The sequence below is a fragment of the Hypanus sabinus genome, chromosome 1 (genome assembly GCF_030144855.1).
Source record: "Hypanus sabinus isolate sHypSab1 chromosome 1, sHypSab1.hap1, whole genome shotgun sequence".
Lineage (NCBI taxonomy): Eukaryota > Metazoa > Chordata > Chondrichthyes > Myliobatiformes > Dasyatidae > Hypanus > Hypanus sabinus.
Window position 1 is genome coordinate 31,238,505 of NC_082706.1, and position 22,200 is coordinate 31,260,704.

The following is a 22,200-nucleotide window of genomic DNA, read 5'->3' on the forward strand; positions in this document are numbered from 1 at the left end:
GCACTGGGAAGGAAGGGGCAAGAAGCCAGAATAAGATGGGGGTGGGGGAGGGGGATGGAGTGAGAAGCTGAGAGATGATAGGCAGAAAGCTACGCCATGTGGAACAAGACTGCAGCAGAGACAAGCTCCAAGGAGCTTGGTAGTGAGACTGGGTGAGCATATGTTCAAAGAGCTGGAGGACAGCAGAAATCACAGAGGGGGAGCAGTGAGAGAAAGTCACACTGAACTCCTGTTGAAGAGAAGATTTGAAATTTTTCCGGGTACGCAGAGCAAACAAGGAACTTCTTCACTTTCCCTCATGCAACCTATACAAAATGCTTTTCTTTTACTTTATGGATATGACATAACATAGTCATACAGCAGGGAAATAGGCCCTTTATTCCCATGGTTGCTCATGCTAACCCAACTACTTGCATTTTTCCTGCAATAATCCTATGCATATTCTTAGACACCCATCAAAATCCTTCCCATCCAATCCTCCTGCCAGTTACCTACTGGCCAATGAACCCACATGTATTTGGCATGTGGGAGAAAGCAAAGCACCCTGAGTAAACCCATGCAGTCAGAGGAGGAATGTACAAACTCCACACAGACTGCAAATAAGATTTGATATTTCTGAACAGATTTCAGATTCTTGAGGTCAGGGTCGAACCCTGGTTTCTGGTACCGTGAGGCAGAGGTACTGCTAAGCCAACACCTTGTTAGATGGATGTTTGTCAGATTACATCTCAGTCCTGCAATGAAGAATTGATTTCTTTGAATAAATTTCAAGATAAATTCCTTTTACAAACTGCCATTCGAGAGTTGGGGTTTTTAATACTGGTATTTTAAAATGGGAATTTGATATTTATGGCTGGTACTCTCTCTGACTTTGAAACTCTCCAGTCTCTGCAAGGGTGGTGGAAGCAGCATTTTGAGCATCTTGAGGACAGAATTCATGATAAATCAATGGGTGAAAGGTTACCAAAAAGAAAACTTAAAGATCCATTCAGAACAGCCATGACATTAGTAAATAATGGAGCAGACTTCAAGATCCAAGTGGCTTTCTCTTCCTACTAATTCATATGTTCAGATGTAGTTCTGAGATGATTGCTGGCTTTAGCACCAGCTGCTATTGTTTTGATTAACATTATAAAAAGTATTTTCATATTATTTATGTGGGGACTGCAAGCAAAGCCAAGACATATTAATCATCTGCTATTGTTTCTGAAACATTTCAGAGGGGAATCACTAGTAAACCACATTGCTGTGTTACACAGATCAAGGAAGAACAGCAGATATTCTTCCCTGAAGAACATTAGTGACCCAGATGCATTTTAATAAGAACCACGCTCGTGTTTCTTGGTTGTAGTGGGATTCCTGCTCACATCTTCAGATCAGTCATCTACACATTATGATAATCTTCCTGTAACAACTTTGAAGCAACTGTGCTCATGGTGGCTCTGCACTCCTGCAGGCCAAAACCTCAAAACTTAAATGGAATTAGAATGGCTGAGTTTTCCTAAGCTGTTCATTTTTGTGAGTGTTCTCCATTTGATAGGAACTCCTTGTCCTGGTCAATGCAAATTTGGGCCAGGGATTTATATTGAGTGAGATGGTCGGTGAGAATTTGTTAGAGGTCCAATCAGGATATTTAATTAGTGCTTCTACTGAGTGTTCCCATATCGTCAATTTTTAAAAAATTGGATAGATATATGGACAGGAAAGAAGTGGAGGGTTATTGGCTTAGTGCAAATAGGTGGGACTAGGTGTGAGTAAGCGTTCGGCATGGACTAGAAGGGCCAAGATGGTCTGTTGCTGTGCTGTAATTGTTATATGGTGGTCACTGATCCACAGCCACTACTCATCCTCCCTCACCTGCCCCCTCCAATTAAGACCCTAAGCAACAAATTTGGAAGTTGTTTTTTTTTTAAAGTGTCTTCACATGTTACGTTCTTGATGGGTTGGCAGGAACAGGGTCACTGCTAAAACCTAAGGACTGATACCAGGGTGGGTGGATCCGTACTGAGGTGCAGTATGTCCAGTAACATAGCGTACGGTCATCATTGTTATTCAATGGACTCAGCTGAAGGGCTGACAGCAGTGGTGCATAAAGACGGTACAGAGGCACTGCTGGTAGGGCCATTTGCTGGAAGGTTACAGCTCCAGAGATCCCAGGATCAATCCCTCCTCAGGTGAGGTCTGTGCGGAGTTTGCACATGAGTTTCCTCTGGGCATTCCAGTTCCCTCCCACATCCCAACGTCATGTTTGTCAGTAAGTTAACAGTCCTGCTGAAGGGTTTTGGCCCAAAACGTCGACTGTGCTTTTCTCCATAGAGGCTGCTGAGTTCCTCCAGCATTTTGTGTGCGTTCTCGGATTTCCAGCATCTGCAGATTTTCTCTTGTTAGCCAATAGGTTCACTGGTTTCTACAAATTTTCTCTAGGGTGTAAATGAAAGATAGAATCTACATGCCAGTTCAAAAGAATGCAGAGACTGGAATTACTGTAAAATCATATAAATGGGTACATACTCAATGAGACAATGGTTCTGTTTCTAAGCTGTATTTCTCTATGACTCTATAAAAGCACCAATTTAGCATTAAACCTGTACCATGATCTTGGTGAAAGAGGAAGACCTTGGGGAGCATCTTCAAGCAGGAGAAAAGATGAGAAATTTAGGGAGAGTTCTGCAGAGACACTCAACACTACTACAAGTTCAGGCACCTGCACTAGCAAACAGGAACCGGGGCGTGGAAGGGATTGAAAAAGAGGGAGCACTGATTCCAAAAATTCTAGCTGTCTACGTCACACAGATATTCTGCTGACCTGTTAGCGGGGAATATCATAGAATTACTAGCCCTTCTGATCCATGACAGGAAAGCAAACCATTCAGTCCCTTTCACACACAAAATGCTGGAGGAATTCAGGAAGCAGTATCTATGGAAAAAAGTTAACAGTCCACATTTTGTGCCGAGATCCTTCCCCAGTCCTGATGCAGGGTCTCGGTCCAAAACGTCAACTGTTTACTCTTCTCCATAGATGCGACTTCCTCCAGCATTTTGTGTGTATTGCTTTGCATTCCCAGCAAATGCAGATTTTGTCATGTTTGTCCCTTTCTCTTGCTCTTTTCTCTGAGCACTGTGTGTTTTCCATCTCAAGAGCCTTTCTTTCTGAAAGCCCTGTTTGGTTTCATTTCCTTGCACCCTTACTAGCAGTAAGCCTTGAATATAAAGTATCTTCATTTTCTTCCTGTGACATTTTGCCATCACTTTGTATATCTTCATCTGTGTTTAGGAACATGTTACCTCTATTCATCCCTGCTCATCTTCTACATCTTTAATTTAAATTCACAAATCACACTTCAACATAATCTTATTTCATACTGAGGAGATGAGAGAATGGGAATTAAATATCTTTCTATGGTACTCTTCAGAAATTACAAGTGCTGGACTCAATGGGAAACAATAAACAAAAATATTCTTTCGGATGGCCCAGTGCCTTGGCCAGTATAGCAATTGCCTCATACTCCAAAGATACGGATTTATTCTGGACCTTGGGTGCATTCTGTATAAGGAGTTTGCATGTTCTTCCTGTGACTGCATGAGTTTCAGCTTAGTGCTCCAGTCTCATCCTCCATTCCAAAACTGTAGCAGTCGGGAGGTTAAATGTTCGTGGTGCATAGATGAATGGTTGAGAATGTTGGTATAATTATATGGGTTAAGGTAAGGTAAGTATATAAATAGGTATGTCTAGAAGGAGGTACAGAAGCCTAAGGAACACGCTCAGTGATTCATGGATAGTTTCTTCCCCTCTACCATATGATTCCTAAATGGACATTCAACCTGTGAACACTACCTCACTACATTTTTTATCTCTGCTTTGTTTTTGCACTACTTATTTTAAGTTAACCATTTAATAGACACAAATATACTTTAATTCATGTTTTCGCTATATTTATTTATCATGGCTTTCATTGCACTGCTGCCGTAACGATAATGAATTTCACGACATATGCCAGTGATATTAAACCTGACTCCAATTAGACTCAATGGGCCAAAGTGTCTGTTTCCATGCTGTATCTTCCTGTGACCCTGATATCATTTTAGTAATTCCTACTGAAATTAGTAACTGAGTCCTGGAGAAGATTCTCAGCTCAAAACATCAAATATTTTTACACTTTTCCATAGATGCCGCCTGTCTGACTGAGTTCCTCCAGCATTTTGTGTGTGTTACTGTGTAAATAAAATTGGACTTCATGTCCCAGGCATGACAATGAGAATTTGGCCCAGTCCTATCAGCCACTAAACAGCAGAAGCGTTGGTCCCTCTCCCAAACAGGACTTACTTGCATTATCACCCAGTAAACATGATATAACCAAAGAACAGGAGCTACCTGCATGAAGTATTGGTGACATGTGTGATCTCCATGGCACTGTGCCTGGGAGGGAGTCTGTCAACAAAACCAATGCTGGAGCCATGTTTGCAGCAACAAGTGATTACATTGGAAAGGAAAAGATTGTTCGAAAGGAAAGTAGATATTTTTAACATGCATGCAAGAGACCAAAATCAAACTTTAATGGATGCTACAGTCTCTCTGAACATTTTGAATTATTTCCCTTCAAGTTCATGTAAAACTGTGAGATTGAGTTTGAAAGGAACAAATTCACCTCAAGTTGGAACGGGAAGTGAGTGGCATCATACCAGCCATCACTAATATGTTGCACCTGATATTCAGCACTGCTTCAATGAACAGAATGGAAAGTTGTGATTAACAGCCAGTCTAGTACACCGTGTGACTGCCAGAGGCATATTTTCAGACGATATTGTTCACATGAAAGCTGCTCCAGATGAACAGATTGCAATCAAAGTGAATGCATGATATAAACTGGGTGCAGAATTATGTGGAACCCTGAATTTCTATGAAACGTTTGTGAAGATAGCTTGTAGATCAGTATAGTACACACTGTGGTTTTGATGTTCATGTTCATCTCGTAAGCATCTCGGAGGAACTATTCAAGGCCAAACATTTTGATGTAATCATGAAGAGGACACACCAGGGTGCACGACTTTATGTGGAGATTCTGCAGATGTACCACGGGGAGCATTCTGAGTGGCTGCATCATTGCCTGATCTGGAGGCTCCAATGCAAAGGATCAAAAGTTACAGACACATCACAGCACAACCTTCCCCACCGTCAAGGACATGTTCAAAAAGTGGTGCCTCAGGATATCAGCGTCCGTCATTAAGGACACTCACTATCCAGGACACTCCCTCTTCTCATCACTACATCAGGGAGGAGGTACCCACTCCCACAGCTTCTTCCCCTCTGTGGCTCAGGAACTCAAGAGTGCTAACTCACTATTCCTTTTTTTCACTACTTGTTTTTTTTATAACTTATAGTCATTTTTTAGTCTTGCACTGTACCGCTGCCACAAAATAACAAATTTCATGACACATGTCAGTGATAATCAGTCTGGTCCTTGTTCTGATTTTCGGTAGCCTGAATGAAGGGACATTTAAAATGGAAGACACTCTCACTTGTAAATCTTGGCCATGGGCATTACAGGGCAAAGGTCTGCTTATATCTTCATCTGATGTCGTTCTGCTTACTGTTACTGAATCCGCATGGGATAGCAGGAGGAATCTCAGTGTTACCACTGAGATCACCCAGCTTGAGTGGATGCTTCCAGGAGGGAAATATCTTAAATACAAGGCAGCCTGCTTTGGATAAATGCATCTCCTGTCACTGTATCAAGGAAGAACAGGACAAGCAAGCCCATAAAAGCAGCAACAAATAGCAGACATTATGCCACCTCAGACAGGTCAGTGGCATTTAATCTTCCTCCTCACCCATCTCAAGTCTGGCTCCAATTAGGCAGCACTTTGAAAGTTTCTGCTCAGTTATGGGTACTCCATGCTCCATAGATAACGGCCACAGTAACTGTCCAGGAGATGCACAGTACCAGATACACAGTATATAAAGCCTGCCTTCTACTCTATAATTATAAAGCCCCTCGATTTTTCCCTATGTGAGTTTTACCATTCCTAATGTCCTTGCCAGTGATCTATATGGTATTATTCATCTCCCATTTGAAACAAATATCTATTTTGTGATTGCTCACCCAGAATTATTCCTCAATTAAGTGAGGCAGAAGTCTCAATTCTATTGCTGTCTGAGTGCTCCCCAGAAAGGGCAGTGTTCTCTTTAGTTCCTGCACAGAAATACCTTAGCCGAGAAGCTTGTTACAAGTGAAGCACATTTCTTTGCATCATGATTACTGAACTTTGCAAGGCAGTTAATCTGAAACTTGTTGTTGTTGTGGAATCTATCATGATATGCAAGAATATAACTAAGTCCTGAAGCAAGGCTTCAACCCAAAACATTGACAATTCCTTTCATCTGACAGAAGCTGCCAGACTTGCTGAGTTCCTCCACCAGACTGTACATTGCTCCAGATTCCAGCATTTGCAGTCTCTGACATTTCCAGAAACTAACAAGGGAGGTCATAGAAAAATGCTTTTCTGAAGTGCATTGGAATTCTGGAATTTGGTTGGTACTATCAACTCCTTCAATTATATTGGATTTATAGACATACGTATAAACAAATACAACATGGAAAAAGATTGTTCCTGATGACCACCAACTACCATTTATGCTAATCCTACATGAAACACATTTTTTTACTCTCCCTCAATTCGCATCAACTGCTCGGGGACTCTGCCCCTCACCTCCATATTCAGGGTAGTTTCCAAGCCCCCACCCTTGCCAGACATTCCCTTTTCTCCCCCCTTCCATTGGGCAGGAGACACAAAAGCCTAAAAGTACATCCTGAGAGGCTGAAAATCAAATTCCATCCCACAGCTACCAGACTCTTAACCAAACATTTTGTATGATAAGATGGTCTCTTGGCCTCACAATCTGCCTCGTAATGCACTTTATCATTGACCCCTAGAGCATTCTTCAGTAGCTTACACATTTTATTCTGCATTGTTATTTGTTTGCCTTATTCTAGCTCAATACTCAATGATTTGATCTGCATATAGAGCATGTGAGACAAGCTTTTCACTGTATCTTGACATGTGACAAAAATAAGCAAGTCCATGAATCCTTCAGCTGTGGAAAGATTGCAGAACACTGAGAGAAAACCTAGCACAAGAGGTCAAAATTGAACCCAATTTTTGGCACCATGGGAAAGCAATTTTACAAGCTCCACCACTATTAAACATTATCGGATAATAATATATATCATTGCATTTCAGCCTAATAGTCTGATATGCCACTTTCCAATGTCAGTTGCATTGAAGGGAAATTAAATGAAGCAGGGTAGTGGATATTATTGACTTTTATGATTTAAGCCTAATGGTATGTGGTTACAAGGTCTGTAATAATAGCATGACAGTTTTAATAGATAACAAAAACATCCATTGTTTGAAAAATTCTTTATTAATATTTGGATGCAGAAATGCTGCCAGCTGGACATGTCAGAGAGTCCCAGATCTGTCAGTCAGTAGTGGTGTGTTACCGAGGAATAACAGTCAGATAGAATGACAGCATACAATAGACAAGTCTGAAATTTATTAGAAGGAGTTAATGTTTGCCTTTCAGTGCTGGGTCTTCATTCCCCTAGCTTATCCTGGTCAACAAAACTACAAGCCTAAATGTTTTCTCCACCATTCTAAGCAGAAATTTAACAGGGTTTTCGTTAGAGATGCTATTGATAATAGGACAGAGGGAGAGCAGATGCTGAGTTATTTTTGCTCTAGGACTACTGTGACCTTTTGACCACTCCCATCGCAGTCATTTGAGCTTTGCTCAACAACATGCTTCAACAAATGCTTCAGAGTCAGTTAATCCATTCCTGTTGCATGACGTTTAAGTTACTAGGGTCGTACAAGGATCTGTGGATTATTGATCCAGAGATATGCGTTTGAGTCCCACCACTCTTCACATTATATGGGCCCCACATCATGCACTGAAGGCTAGTGGTACAAGACGACAAATTAGGGACACTTAGAAGACTCTTCAATGGAAACATAGAAAAAAAATGTGGAAGGGAGGAGTTAGGTTGAACTTGGAGGGTGTTAAAATACCGGCACAACATTGTGTTCTGAAAGGTTTACATTGTACTTTATGTGTTTTATGTTCACAAGAGTTGGCATAATTAAAAAGAATCAGAATTAAAAAGTAAGTGTCAACAGTGGTGCCATGAAAGCCACTTGAATCACGAACATCCTTCAAGAAGAAGATCTGCCATCCTTTCCCTGATTAGCCAATCCATGACTCATCCCGACCAACACATTGACTTTTTACTGCTTCCCCAGGAGCAATAAAGCATGGACAATTGTCACTAGTATTGCCAGTGGTGCTCGTTTATGAAAAGAAAACAAGCACAACATTTTCTCAGTCACAATCAAAACAGTAAGTTGAATGTTAAGTGGTCATACGGTACTGTCAGGTTACAATTCCTGTATTTTTTGATTAAGATCTAAATCTTTCTGACCAAGTCGAAGAAGGAGTGTCAATGCCTCTTGATGAAAATCTAAAACGAGGGCAGATAGGCCTTGAACTGAGACTGTGCTGACCCAAAAGTTTGGAGAGGAAACAAGTGCATGGATTACTTTATTTCACACGGTGCACTGAGAAAATTGATGAAATGGCAAAAGAATGTTTGAAACATTTCATACTCTATTAACCCAATGCCACTAATGGCATTGTAAGGGCGTCATTACTTTTGTTTGGCTCAGAAACAGCTGACAGAATGAAGACGCCTCATTGTTTGCAGTTCAATAAGACATAATGAAATTTGCACTGCATTGGTATGGCAAAATCAGCAGGCATGTAAATCAAGGGCAGAATGCAGAATCATGCTAGAATGGACCTTTATCATAACAAGAAAAGTTTTGTATGTTAAATAGGGTTGGGTCACTAAAATAATGAAAGCAGTTCATGGAACAGAACCAGGCCTGCAACAAAATGTGGGGTAGCTATGTGTGGCGGATAAATATATACCCTGTTTTCCTATTGGAAAGAAGTTCCACAATGCTGGATCTTTGCAATCCCATCTGGAGAAGGGGGGGGGGCGGTTCCCCACCAGCTGTACTACTCCCTTAGTGGGCCGAATGGTCTGGTTTTGCTCCTGTGTTTTACCCTCTCACACATGTCCCCTGCAATGCCTAAAATGCATTCAGCACTATCACATTAAAAGCCACTAGCTGGCTCTAGAAGCCTAGAATTAGATACATCCCACTACTGATTGTACATCTCTTATCCTAATCATGTTAGATTTAAATACATTTTGCAATTAAGCCTTTAGTCTGAGCATTCATTAGATTCATATTCTGAGTTTGCCATTTATCTGTGTAGCAGTAAAAACCATTGGGTTTAATCCTGACCTCAGTTGTTTTGTGGTTTTCTGTGTAGAACTTGCACATTTTCCCTGTGAGTGTATGGGTTTCCCTCCGGTGCTCCAGCCCAAATACAGTCTGTTAGGCAAACTGGTCTTTGTAAATTGATCCTAGTGTTCTGTTATCTGTATAGTGATGACAAAAATTTGGGGAGAATAAAAAAATGAATTAATTTAGGATTGTTTAGGTATTAGTATTGATATCAGTTTATCGATGTAACTTGTACCAAGATACAATAAAAAGCTACTGATCGTGTGCCATCCAGCCAAATACCGTAAGAACACAGGATGCATAATGTATTGTTATTGCTGCACAGAAAGTGGGTGCAGGTAGACAAATAAACTGCAAGGGCTGTGACCAGATAGATTGGGAGGTCAAGAGTTCATCTTTTAGTGTAGGCAGTCTGTTGAAAGGTTTGATAAAGGGAACTAGGAGACGTCCTTGAGTCTGATGGTATGTACAAGTTAAACAGGTAATTGATGGTAGAGCCCTGATGGGCTGAATGGTCTATGCTATGCTACATCTGTCATTGATTATAACATGATGTCTAATTGATATCATTTAGGAATTAGACAACAAAACAAAAAAACAGTTCTTTGCCTGTATACACACCATGGGCTGTACACGACCAGAGATAACATTAGATTGCTTATACAAACTAGATTCAGAACATCAGGATCTGTCGAGGAATTTTTCTCCAATATTTGATGACGGCCCAGGGAATGGTGAGCCATAATGCTTGATATTGCTAGAGGATTCAGCTTAGGAGTTTGAACATGCCAGCAAAAGTAGTTCATCTTGGCCATTGGTAAACTTGTGCATTTAGAGTTAAATCTTCTCATTCAAAAAACATGAAGAGTTTTGACAGCATGATTAAAAATGGATTATTTGCCCTGGTAGCAATGGAAGACACCAGCTTAAGGTAATTTTCAAGAGAACCTGGCAAGACATGAAGAGAATACTTTTAAATGCATTGAGTTATGATGATCTGCAGCACACTGCTTGAAAGAACAGTAGAACCATGTTCAGTAAAAACTTTTAAAAGTGAATTGGATACATATTTAAAGGGGGATGATTTGCAGGGCTGTGCTGAAGCAGCAGTGGACGAGGTTGGATTTCAAAGACTTGGCACAGGCAGCAGGGGCTATGTTGTAGCATTCTGTAATTCTGTGAATGGAAATATTGCCCGCAGAGCGAGGCAACAGAAATGTCTAATCAAATCAATGCACACTGACAGACTGCATGTGGAAAGTGCCATGAATAGGGATAATGTCCTATTATACCGACAAGAACGTGAAGTACAAAGCTAGCTGGATTAATATAAGATGATGGTTTGGCTACGTTGGGGTACACCACTATAATTTTGGCTACATTTTACATACTTCTCATCTTTACATTTGATGACTTCAGTCAATTCCTTGCTGACTGATCTGCTGCTGGGCAGTGCACAGATTTTATTCAGTGAGACTGGGCTGAGGTTCATCCATCTTAGTTTTGTGTCCTTATAGGAAAAAGAAACAACAGAGTGGAATTTTACTGTGGTGAACATACACTCAATGGCCACTTTATTAGGTACACCTGCAGACTGCTCATTGATGCAAATATCCAAACAGTCGATCATATAGCAGCAGTTCAATGCAGACATGGTCAAGGGGACACTTGTTCTGACCAAACATCAGAACAGGGAAGAAATGTGACATAGACCATGGAATGATTGTTGACGCCAGACGGGGTGTTTTGAGATCTCAGAAACTGCTGAATTTCTGAGATTTTCACACACAACAGTCCCCAGAGCTCACAGAGAATCGTGCAAAAAAAAATCCAGTGACCAGCAGGTCTGTAGTCAAAATTGCCTTGTTAATGAGGGATATCAAAAGAGAATGGCCAGACTGGTTCATGCTGACAGGAAGGTGACAATAATCCAAATAACCATGTGTTACAACTGTGGTGTGCAGATGAGCATCCCTGAACTCACGATGTTTCAAACCTTAAGGTGGATGGGCTACAGCAGCAGAAGATCAGGAATATACTCAGTGGCAACTTTATTAGATACAGGAGGTACCTAATAAAATGGCCACTGAGTGTATATCACTGCTTGCTTCCCCTTCGCATCCATTGTCAAAGGTGATTGATGTAACCTTCCATGGAAATATGTAGGAGAGATTCAAGTGTCAGCTTCCACTTTCTTGGTAGGATAGCACTAACAAAGTAAAGTATTCCAAGGAGACTTTCAGGTAAAACTTATTTCTTCATGAGGTAACATTAGCCCGCTGCCTGGAAATGCTAGCAGGTTTGTGACTCCCATGCACAGGAACAATCATGGAATTCTGAAACTTTCAAGATTTTGATGCAGTTATGTGGCTAGTTGTGCTCTAGTTCTGAGTTCCCCGTGGAGTCCAGCCAGAGATTACCCAGGAATAGGCTCACTCAACCTGCACCTATTGATTTCTGAAAGGAATTTTGCAAAGAATTAATGCATGTTTGATATTGTTTAATTATCTGAGCATATTTAAATGTTCTAAATAGGTATTGAATGTGGTTCAACTAGCATAGTGTTTCAATTTTATTGCACATTTTCCAAGTGACTAATGAAGTTTTAATAGTTCATGGATGGATTTGAACAGTTCTAAATGTAAGAAAGATTCAGAGTTTTGAAAGCTACTTTGGCAGTTTTGTGGGCAGGGATTATTGTATTTCTTGCTGGGATGCATGAGTGGATGGCTCTGACATTGAGTGACACCTTGGTACTAAGTACTTTGCAGCAGGTTCTCAGTGTGGGTGGAGAAATGTATATTTTTTTATATGGCATTATAATGTGGAACAGACCCAACGAACTGCACTACCCAGTAACCCACCTATTTACCACTAATCTGATCACAGGACAATTTATAATGGCCACTTGATCTACTAATCATTACAGCTTTGGACTGTGGGAGGAAACTGAGCACCTGAGAGGATGACCATGACAGGAATTAAACCTGCAGTTTTCAAATAGCATTGCATCAAACACTGTCAGATGCCTCATCCATTAGACCATCTTTTTCACAAAGCTATAGATATAGACACTCTCAAAATGCTGGTAGAACACAGCAGGCCAGGCAGCATCTATAGGGAGAAGCACTGTCGACCTTTTGGGCCGAGAACCTTCATCAGGACTGACACTGTATAGATACTGTAAGTAAACAAGCTATTCAGCCCATTGAGTCTGGGCTGACCATCAACCACTCATTTACAGTAATCCTATGATCATCCAATATAGACCCCTCTATTCACAACAACTCCTGCCAGATTTGATCATTCACTCAGTTCTATGTACAATTAATCTTCCAGCCTGCATATCTTTTCAAGTCAAGTCAACTTTTATTGTAATTTTGACCATTACTGCTGGTACAGTGCATAGTAAAAATGAGACAATGTTTTTCAGGACCATGGTGTTACATGACACAGTACAAAAAACTAGACTGAACTACGTAATAAAAAAAAACAGAGAAAGCTTCACTAGACTACAGACCTACACTGGACTGCATACAGTGCACAAAAACAGTGCAGGCATTGCAATAAATAATAAACAGGACAGTAGGGCAAAGTGTCAGTCCAGGCTTTGGGTATTGAGGACTCTGATAGCTTGGGGGAAAGAAACTGTTACATAGTCTGGTTGTGAGAGCCCGAATGCTTCGGAGCCTTTTCCCAGATGGCAGGAGGGAGAAGAGATTGTATGAGGGGTGCATGGGGTCCTTCATAATACTGTTTCCTTTGTGGATGCAGTGTGTAGTGTAAATGTCCATGATGGCAGGAAGAGAGACCCCGATGATTTTCTCAGCTGACCTCACTATCCGCTGCAGGGTCTTGCGATCCAAGATGGTGTAATTTCCGAACCAGGCAGTGATGCAGTTATTCAGGATGGTCTCACTACAACCCCTGTAGAATGTGATGAGGTTGGTGGGTGGGAGATGGACTTCCCTCAGCCTTCGCAAAAAGTAGGGACGCTGCAGGGCTTTCTTTGCTATGGAGCTGGTGCTGAGGGACCAGGTGAGATTCTCCGTCAGGTGAACACCAAGAAATTTGGTGCTGTTTACGATCTCTACCGAGGAGCCGTCGATGTTCAGCGGGGAGTGGTTGCTCCGTGCCCTCCTGAAGTCAACAACCATCTCTTTTGTACATGATAGTAAATTTGAGCATACAGGGGATGAACTCTTGATGTCTCATTATGGCCTCACATCTTATTGCCTGCATGCACTGAACTTCCCCTGTATCTATTACTTCATATTCTGCATTCTGTTCTTGTTTTCCCTTTTTCTACCTCAGTGTATCGATGTGATGAGATGACATCAATGCGCTGCTGGAATCTACATAGAAAACAAAGCTTTGCACTGGACCTCAGTAATTGTGACAATAATAGACTTGTCTCCAATGACCAAGCCCACACAGTGAGAAATCATTCAATCTTCACACTGGCAACACCCAAGGTCCAGATTGAACTGGTGTAGTGAGGTGGCTGGGCGGGTGAGGGAGGCGCGGTGTCTAATAGCTGCACACCATTGCCAATATGAATCCAAAGCCAATAGGTGTTACTCTCCATATTAATTATAACTCCTTGCAGCTGATCAAAAGGTTTTAGGAAGCATCTTAAAAGAGAGGTAGGATTTAGGATGGGCACTTCTGGGATTGTGACGCTGGGGATCGGTGACATACCTGCTAATAACAAAGTGAAGATATTCCAGGATGTCCAGGAGGCCAGAAATGTTGTTGGCATTTGTTATTGTGGGGACGGAGGAAAGAGTCCCAGTACCAGGACCAGTACAAAGTACCAGGAGGATCAGAGCCATTGGAAAATTAAGACACAAACTTTAAATGATAATTGAAAGGTGATGAATTTTGGAATATCAAATCAGCATAGGACTTATTATTAGGATACTAGGAATGTAATAGAACAGAGGAACCTGGGGATACAAGCATTAATTCACATCACAGGTAGAAAGGGTGGTGAAAAAGATGTTTAACACACTGTCCTTCATCAGTCAGGGCACTGAGTACTACCTTGGGTCATTGTGTTGCAGTTGTATAAGTCTCTGCTGAGGCTGCTCTTGGACTCCTGTGTATAGTTTCGGCCGTCCTGTTATAGGAAAGATGTGGTTAAATGGGAAAGTATGCAGAAAAGCTTTATGAGTCTGTTGCCAGGATGAGAGGGCCAGGGTTACAGGGAGAGATTGGCCAGGCTCGGTCTTTACACTTCGCAATGTAGGAGAATGATGGCCAAACATATAGAAATACTTGAAATTATGGAAGGCATAGATAATGTAGATCATAAGCCTTTTCTCCAGGGTAGAGGAGTTCAAAGCTAGAGGCTTTAGATTGAGAGTGAGGGGGCAGATTTAAAAAGGGGCAATTTTTTCATAAAAAGGATGATAAGTATATGAAATGAGCGGCCAGAGGAGGTGGTTGATGCAGGTACAATAGAATCATTTAAACAGTACTGGAAGAGCAGGGCTTAGAGAGTTATGAGCCAGAAGCACAAAACTGGGACCAGTTGGGTGGGCATGGTGTTCGGCAGGGACTGGCTCAACTGAATGGCCTGGTTCCATACTATATTGCCCGATGACTTTATAACTGAGAAGGTGAAAGCCAAATAGACAGAGTTTCATTGTGTCAGTTTTCTGAAGTTTTGAAACAAAATGACAAAAGTCAGGCAGGATAAGTGATAAAAGGAAGTGGTACCATTAGATCTCTGCCCTTCATCAAAACTGGGAAAGAGAGAGAGATGCAGTAGGAAGGAAGGAACTGCAGTTCTGGTGAAGTGTCACTGACCAGAAGCATTGACTGTTTCTCTTTACACAGATGCCGTCTGAACTGCTGGATGTTTTCGTCCCCCAGCATTTTCTGGGTTTTATTTCAGATTTCCATCATCTGCAGTTGCCTTTGATTTTCAGTTTGGAGTTTTCTGCCCTAGGCAGAGTTTCCTTAATCAAATGGAATGTTTGGTTTTGTCTTTTCCCTCACTAAACTACATTTTAACAGGAGGCCAACTGTAGCTGGAGAGTAAATGAGCCTTTGATATGTGCAGGTACAGATTTTTATTAATAACATACTGGCTATCTGCCCTTGCTACTGAAGCATGTTTGACTGTATGCTGATACAGCTGGATTAGAAACTTGTTGTGCCAATAGATACAAACATTTAGGCTTAGTTACTGGTTCCCTGAAGCACAGTTTTCCAGACCTCAGTGGGATTTTCATCTTTTTAATTCTTAAGGATTTGCCGCATTGAAGGTGGAAAGTAATGGTCAAGTTGATTAAATAGCTCCAGTGCCTGCAGCATGTTTCCGTGGCCTGGCTTCTAGATCTACTGCAGACCTTCCAGAATGGGGCTGCAGTCCATGGAGAGGAAGCCAAGCTTATGACCGGGCACGATGGCTTCAGTAGCATTTCCTCAGCTTTACACAGCCAAGAAAATTTTCTCTGGCTTTTATCTCTGTGATCCAATTTAATGCAATTTTTGACTTCCTGTACATTAAACAGTCTTCATCAGGAACAGATTTTTCAAAACAAAGATAAGATGAGGGGCCTATGCTTGTGGTCATCCAGATTTTTTTTTTGGAGCAACACTGGTGGCTGCCTTGCAGAACAGCTGGATAAAAGATGGTTTAAACTAAATCAACGTTGTTTAGTTTTGGGGGCATGGAGTTTTGCTGCAAGATTAGCATTGTGACATTGTTTGCATCTATGATGAAATCCTGCAATTTCTAACATTACCATTGCTCAACAGCTTGGGTAAAACATCACACACATAATGACTGCATTAATTGCTAAAGTTTAATACAAAATTAACCTAACTTTGTAGATGGGTACAGAACAAATTTTATTCTGTCCATTGGAAAAAGAACAGCTTGATCTTCACTTCTTTCAATGTTTACCTCCTCAGTCAAAATCCTTTCAAATTTAGAATGCCCACTTAATCTCCTCTCGCCCTGCTCTGTATATTGTCCTTTTCTGTCCTCTCTGATAGTCATGATGGATGTTCAAGCTGAGATTCAACCGTTTTAAACTTTACTGAGCTCAGTTTTCCGATTATGCAGGAACACCTCACAATGTTGAGACTGGATGCAGTTTTCATTCTGTTAATTAATTTAATGAGTACAACAGGTTATTAAGAAGGAAAACAGGACATTGTCCTTCATTGCTAGAGGGATTGAATTCAAAACAAGGGGGTCATGCTGGAACTATACAGGGTACTGGTGAGGCCGCACCTGGAGTACTGTGTGCAGTTCTGGTCTCTGTACTTAAGGATATACTGGCTTTGGAGGCAGTGCAGAGGAGGTTCACCAGGTTTATTCCAGGGAAGAAGGGGTTAAACTATGAGGCGATTGAGTCACCTGGGACTATACTCTCTGGAGTTCAGAAGAATGAGAGGGGATCTTATAGAATCATACAGAATTTTGAAAGGGATATATAAGATAGAAGTTGGAAACTTGTTTCCATTGGTAGGTGAGACTAGAACTAGGGGGCATTGCCTCAAGATTCAGGGGAGAAGATTTAGGATGAAGATGAGGAGAAACTTTTTCCCAGCGTGTGGTGAATCTGTGGAATTCTCTGCCTAGGGAAGCAGTTAAGGCTTCTTCACTAAATATACTTTAGAAACAGTTAGATAGGATTTTACATAATAAGGGAATTAAGGGTTATGCAGAAAAGGCAGGTAGATGGAGCTGAGTTTAAGGATAGATCAGCCATGATCTTATTGAATGGTGGGGCAGGCTTGATGGGCTGGATGGCCTACTTTTGCTCTTATTTCTTATGCCTTATGTTCTTATGGCATCCATCAATCACTCTCTCTAAAAATATCTCCAGAAACAAGCAGCTTTTAGAGCTTACACCAAATGATTAATGCCTTGTCATCTAAATAACCTATGCATTGTACCCACTTTTCCCATTATAAATATATTTAGTGCAAGACTGCATGTGTACATTAGCATCAAAGAAGTTTGTGAAAGAAGTTATTTTGTACACCAGTTTTTCCCAATTTCACAAATATTTATATAATTTGTATTTCATAATTTTATATTACCAGGAAGATAAGAGTATTTGGGAAAAAAATCTACAGGAATGACAGAATAAAAAAAGAGATTAATTGGGTAAGTGTGTGAGGTATAATTTTTCGATAAGGATGAGCTGGTCTTGCTTAGGACACATTGGATAAAGCTTAAGGAACTATATTTTTAAACCTCAGCTGATCTCACTCAAGTCAACATTTGGGATGAATTTAGGAACAGAAGCCCCAGTCTAGGTCGTGGAAATAAAGAAAACCAACCGAAATTCTCTTTCTTTAATTGCTCTCTGGTGAGCACTCCTGGCATTCCCACTCCCCTCCTGGAACACGTGCACATTTCAGCACTTCTAACACTCTGTTGAACTGTAGTGGATTCAAATTCCTCTCAGAAACGTGTAGGTTCTGAGGGAGTACTGCATTGCCATTATACGGTCTGTAGGATAAGCCAGCTGCCCCCTCAAGGTGCTGTTCAAGATACTACAGTATTCATAAAAGAACAAATATAATGGCTGATATGCATCTTTTTGCCTGATTCCAGAGATGGGCATAGAATACAGATATATACAAATAAACTGCCTCATTTCTCTCTATTACATCTATTAGAGTACCTTATCAGTTAAATATGTTTCCAATGCTCTGAGCATGAGCTGTATAAACGCAGTCTGTTTCTTTGTGTGTAACTTCAACAGGAGATGTTAGCAGCATTGAGTTCAGGGAGCAGGTCAGGAGAGAGAAACAGACATATTTGGTCAAAGGCCCTTAACCAGCACGTTATGGCAGAGTCTTCCAACTGAGGTAGAGGTTGGACAAATTTGGCTTGTTTTCTCTGGAATGTCAGTGACTGAGGTGAATTTATAAAATTATGCAAAGCATAGATAGCAGCAGAGAGTCTGAATTTTTTTTCTCCCTCGGATAGAAATGCAATGTACCAGAGGACATGTATTTAAGGTGAAAGGAAAAGAGTTTAAAGGAGATTCATGAGGAATTTTTTTCTTATATATACACACAGAGCATAAGAGTTTTTAACATGCTGCCAGGGTAAGTGGTGGAAGCGGAGTTGATAGTGGAATTTTGGAGAGTGTTAGGGAAATAAATATGCAGGGGATGGAGTGATATGCATCATATACAGGCAGAAGAGGTTTAGCTTAATGTAACATTCTATTCAGTGCAGAGGCGAAGTACCTGACCCTGTGCTGTACTGTTCTGTGTCCTGTGTTTAAGATGGAATGCAAGCCCCAGCTCTCTCAACATACACTGCCTCACCTGCTGAGGTCTCCTATTGTTTTCTGGGTTCACTTCAGGTTTCCAGCACTTGCAGTTTTAAAAGTTTCAGCTTTTATCGTTCATCTTTGGGATGTGGGTGTTTTAGCAAGGCTGTCTGATGCACCGTCAATAACTCTCTGAGACGTGAGGCGAGATATCGGCTTTTATTGACTGGAAGAAAGAACAAGCAGCAATTGACCACCATGCTACATCCTGGAGACTGAGAGGCAGGGCTCAGGCCCCAGTCGCCTTTATACCGGGGTCTGTGAGAGGAACCACGGTCAGTGGGAGGAGCCACAGGAGCAGTCAGTGGGGGGGGGGGGGGCATGTCCAGACAGGTATATGTAGTTCACCACACCGACATTTACTGCTGATTCTATTTGCCATTGAGGAGATGGTGATGAGCCTCTCTCTCGAAATACTGACATTCCTCAGGTGAACGTGCTCCCCCAGAGCTGCTGGGATGAATTCCAGGCTTTCTTTCAATTGTTATTCATTTAAGGATTGTGGGCTCCACAAGCTGAGCCAGCACTTAATTACTTGTCCCTCGATGTCCTTGAGAAGGTGGTGATGAACTGTCTTCTTGAACGGTCGCAGCCCTTGAGGTCCGAGTCTGTCCACAATGCTGTTAGGCGGGGGTTCCAGCAACAGCGAAGAAGTGGTTCCACATTTCCAAATCAGGATGGTGTGTGGCTAACTTCCACATGATGTGGTTTGCTTGCTGTTAGCTGACAGAGGCTGCTGGTATTGAAGGCACTGACTAAGGAGCTCTTGGTGTGTTGCTGCTGTGCATCGTGCAGATGAGACAGACTGCTGCTACTGTGTGTCGGTGGTGAAGGGCATGAATTGTAGGGAATGGGATGTCAATCAAATGAGCTGCCACGTCCATAAGACACAGGTGCAGAATTATGCCAATTGGCGCATCGAGTCTGCTCCATTATTCAATCGTGGCTGATTTATTTTTTTTTCTCAACTCTTTTCTCCTGTGTTCTCCCCTGAACCTTTGACAATCTTACTAATTAAGAATCTACTAAACTCCTTGTTAAATATACCCAATTTTTTGGCCTTCACAGCTAAATGAATCCCATTGGTTCACCACCTGAAGAAATTCCTTTTCATCTCTGATCTAAAATAATGTCCTTCTATTCTGACTTTCAATTCTCTGGTCCATGACTCTCCCACCATTAAAACATTCTCTCTATGGCTATTCTATCTGCGCCTTTTAATGTTCCGTAGATTTCAATGAGATCTTCCATCATTCTTCTGAACTCCAGTGAGCGCAGGCCCAGAGACATGAAAAGGTCCTCATGCATTAACCCTTTCATTTCCAGGATCATTCACATAAACCTCCTCTAAACCCCCTCCAATACCAACACAACCTCACAATATTCCAGGTGCAGTCTGACCAATATCTTATAAAGCCTCAGCAATGCATCCTTGCTTTTATATTCTAGTCCTTTCGAAATAAACACTAATGTTGCATTTGTCTTCCCTGCCACTGATTCAACCTGCAAGTTAACTTGTACAAGGACTCCCAAGTCCCCTCACACCTCTATTTTTGAATTTTCTCCCCTTTTAGAAAAGAGTTTATACATTTATTCTTTCTACCAAAATGCATAACCATAAACTTCCTGTATGATGTCGATCTTCTTGAGTGTTGCTGAACCTGCATTCATCCAGGAAAGTGGAGAATATTTCATCACACTCCTAAACTGAGCCTGGCAGATGGTGGGCAGGCTATGGGAAGTTAGGAGTTGAGTTGCACCAATTGTCTCTGACTTGATCTTGTACTCACTTTGGGTAGTTGTCCAGTCCACGTCAGTTTCAAATTCAAAAATAATGAAGGGCTGGCGATGTACCCCTACATCTGTGTGCTGGAGTGCAATTCACAGAGGAGGTGTTCTCATGTGTCTATTGTCCTCGTTCTTGACAACAGGTTTGGTAGATGCTGCCAGAGTAACCTAGTTGGGAAAATGCAGTATAATTTCTAGAGAGTACCCACTGCAAGCACAATATGTCTAGGATAGTCAATAGGGTGTTAATCAAGTGGGCTGGTTTGCCCTAGATGGTGTTGAGTTCCATGACAGCTGCAGGTATTGTATTTTCTGGGAAAGCCACAAGCATTCTGTTATGAAACTTCCAGAGAGGCTTTGAGTTGTCTGAAAGTGAGGCAGTGAGCTGGAAGCCCAGAATGATCCTGTTACCTTTGTGTTTCTGTGGTTGGTCACAACAAAGTATTGTTGAGTGCTAATCCTCAGAATGGTGATGGTTTTGTCAAAAAGGATCTGGTGCTTTCCTAGTGTACTTGACAAATAAACTCTTCAACTTCCAGCCGGGTACAGGTATTGATTATAACCAACGTTTCGACGACAAACTGCCATCTTCATCAGGGATAATGCCTGGGCATGTCTAGACCAGTGGGATTTATATCAGAATGGACAGACTGTGGTGGTATAAATACTGGACATAGCCAGGCATCAGCCCTGATGAAAATAGAAAAGTTTGTCTTCAAAACACCAATTATAATTGAAACTTCTACCTGGCTGGAGCCCGAGAAGAGTTTATTCAGCAAGGTGTTGTTAGCTCCATTGAATTGAATTGCCTTTATTATTTACATCCTTCATATGCATGAGGAGTAAAGTTCTTTATGCTACGTACAATGTACAATTTATAGTAATTTAAAAATATCATGTACAGCAGGATAGTCAATATAACAAAGTAATACAGTTGCGTCAGCATGGATTAATCAGTCTGATGGCCTGGTGGAAGAAGCTGTCCCGGAGCCTGTTGGTCCTGGCTTTTATGCTGTGATACCGTTTCCCAGATGGTAGCAGCTGGAACAGTTTGTGGTTGGTGTGATTCGCATCCCTGATGGCCCTTGGAGCCCTTTTCACACGCCTGTCTTTGTAAATATCCTGAATAGTGGAAGTTCACATCTAAAGATTGAATGCCCAGTACACACACATTGAATGTCCAAGGCTCTCTTCCTGAGGGATGGCCATTGCCTGAGCCTGTAATGGTACAGTTGTTGCTTCCTGTTACCAACAGAGGACTAAGTGTTCTCTCAGTCTTGCCACATGCAGGCGCAGAGGGGCACTTCATTTTCTGAGTGGTTGTGACTGTGATTAGACACTTCCTGTTGCCAGCAGACCTGTCTAAGTTTGCAGAAAAATAGCACTAACTGCAGTACCTTGTAAAGGGATAGAGCAGACAAGGAAAAAGCATAAACACAAGAAAATTTGCAGGTGCTGGAAATCCAAACCAGCGTACACAAAATGGAGGAAATCAGCAGATCAGACAGCATCCATGGAATTTAATAAATGGCCAATGTTTCGGGCTGAAATCCTTCTTCAGGATGGGAAAAAAAGGGAATATGCCAGAATGAAAAGGTGAGGGGGAGGGGAAGCAGAGTAGACAGACAGATAGACATACTTTATCGATCCGGAGGGAAATTTGGTTTCGTTACAGTTGCACCAACCAAGAATAGAGTAGAAATATAGCAAAATAAAGCCA

The 22,200-nt window shown here is 41.5% G+C and overlaps 1 protein-coding gene across 1 annotated transcript in view; it reads left to right on the forward strand.

Moving 5' to 3' along the window:
- Nucleotides 1-22,200, forward strand: part of LOC132392288 (secreted frizzled-related protein 1-like) — a 150,750-nt gene that overhangs the window by 56,982 nt on the left and 71,568 nt on the right. The window lies entirely within an intron of this gene.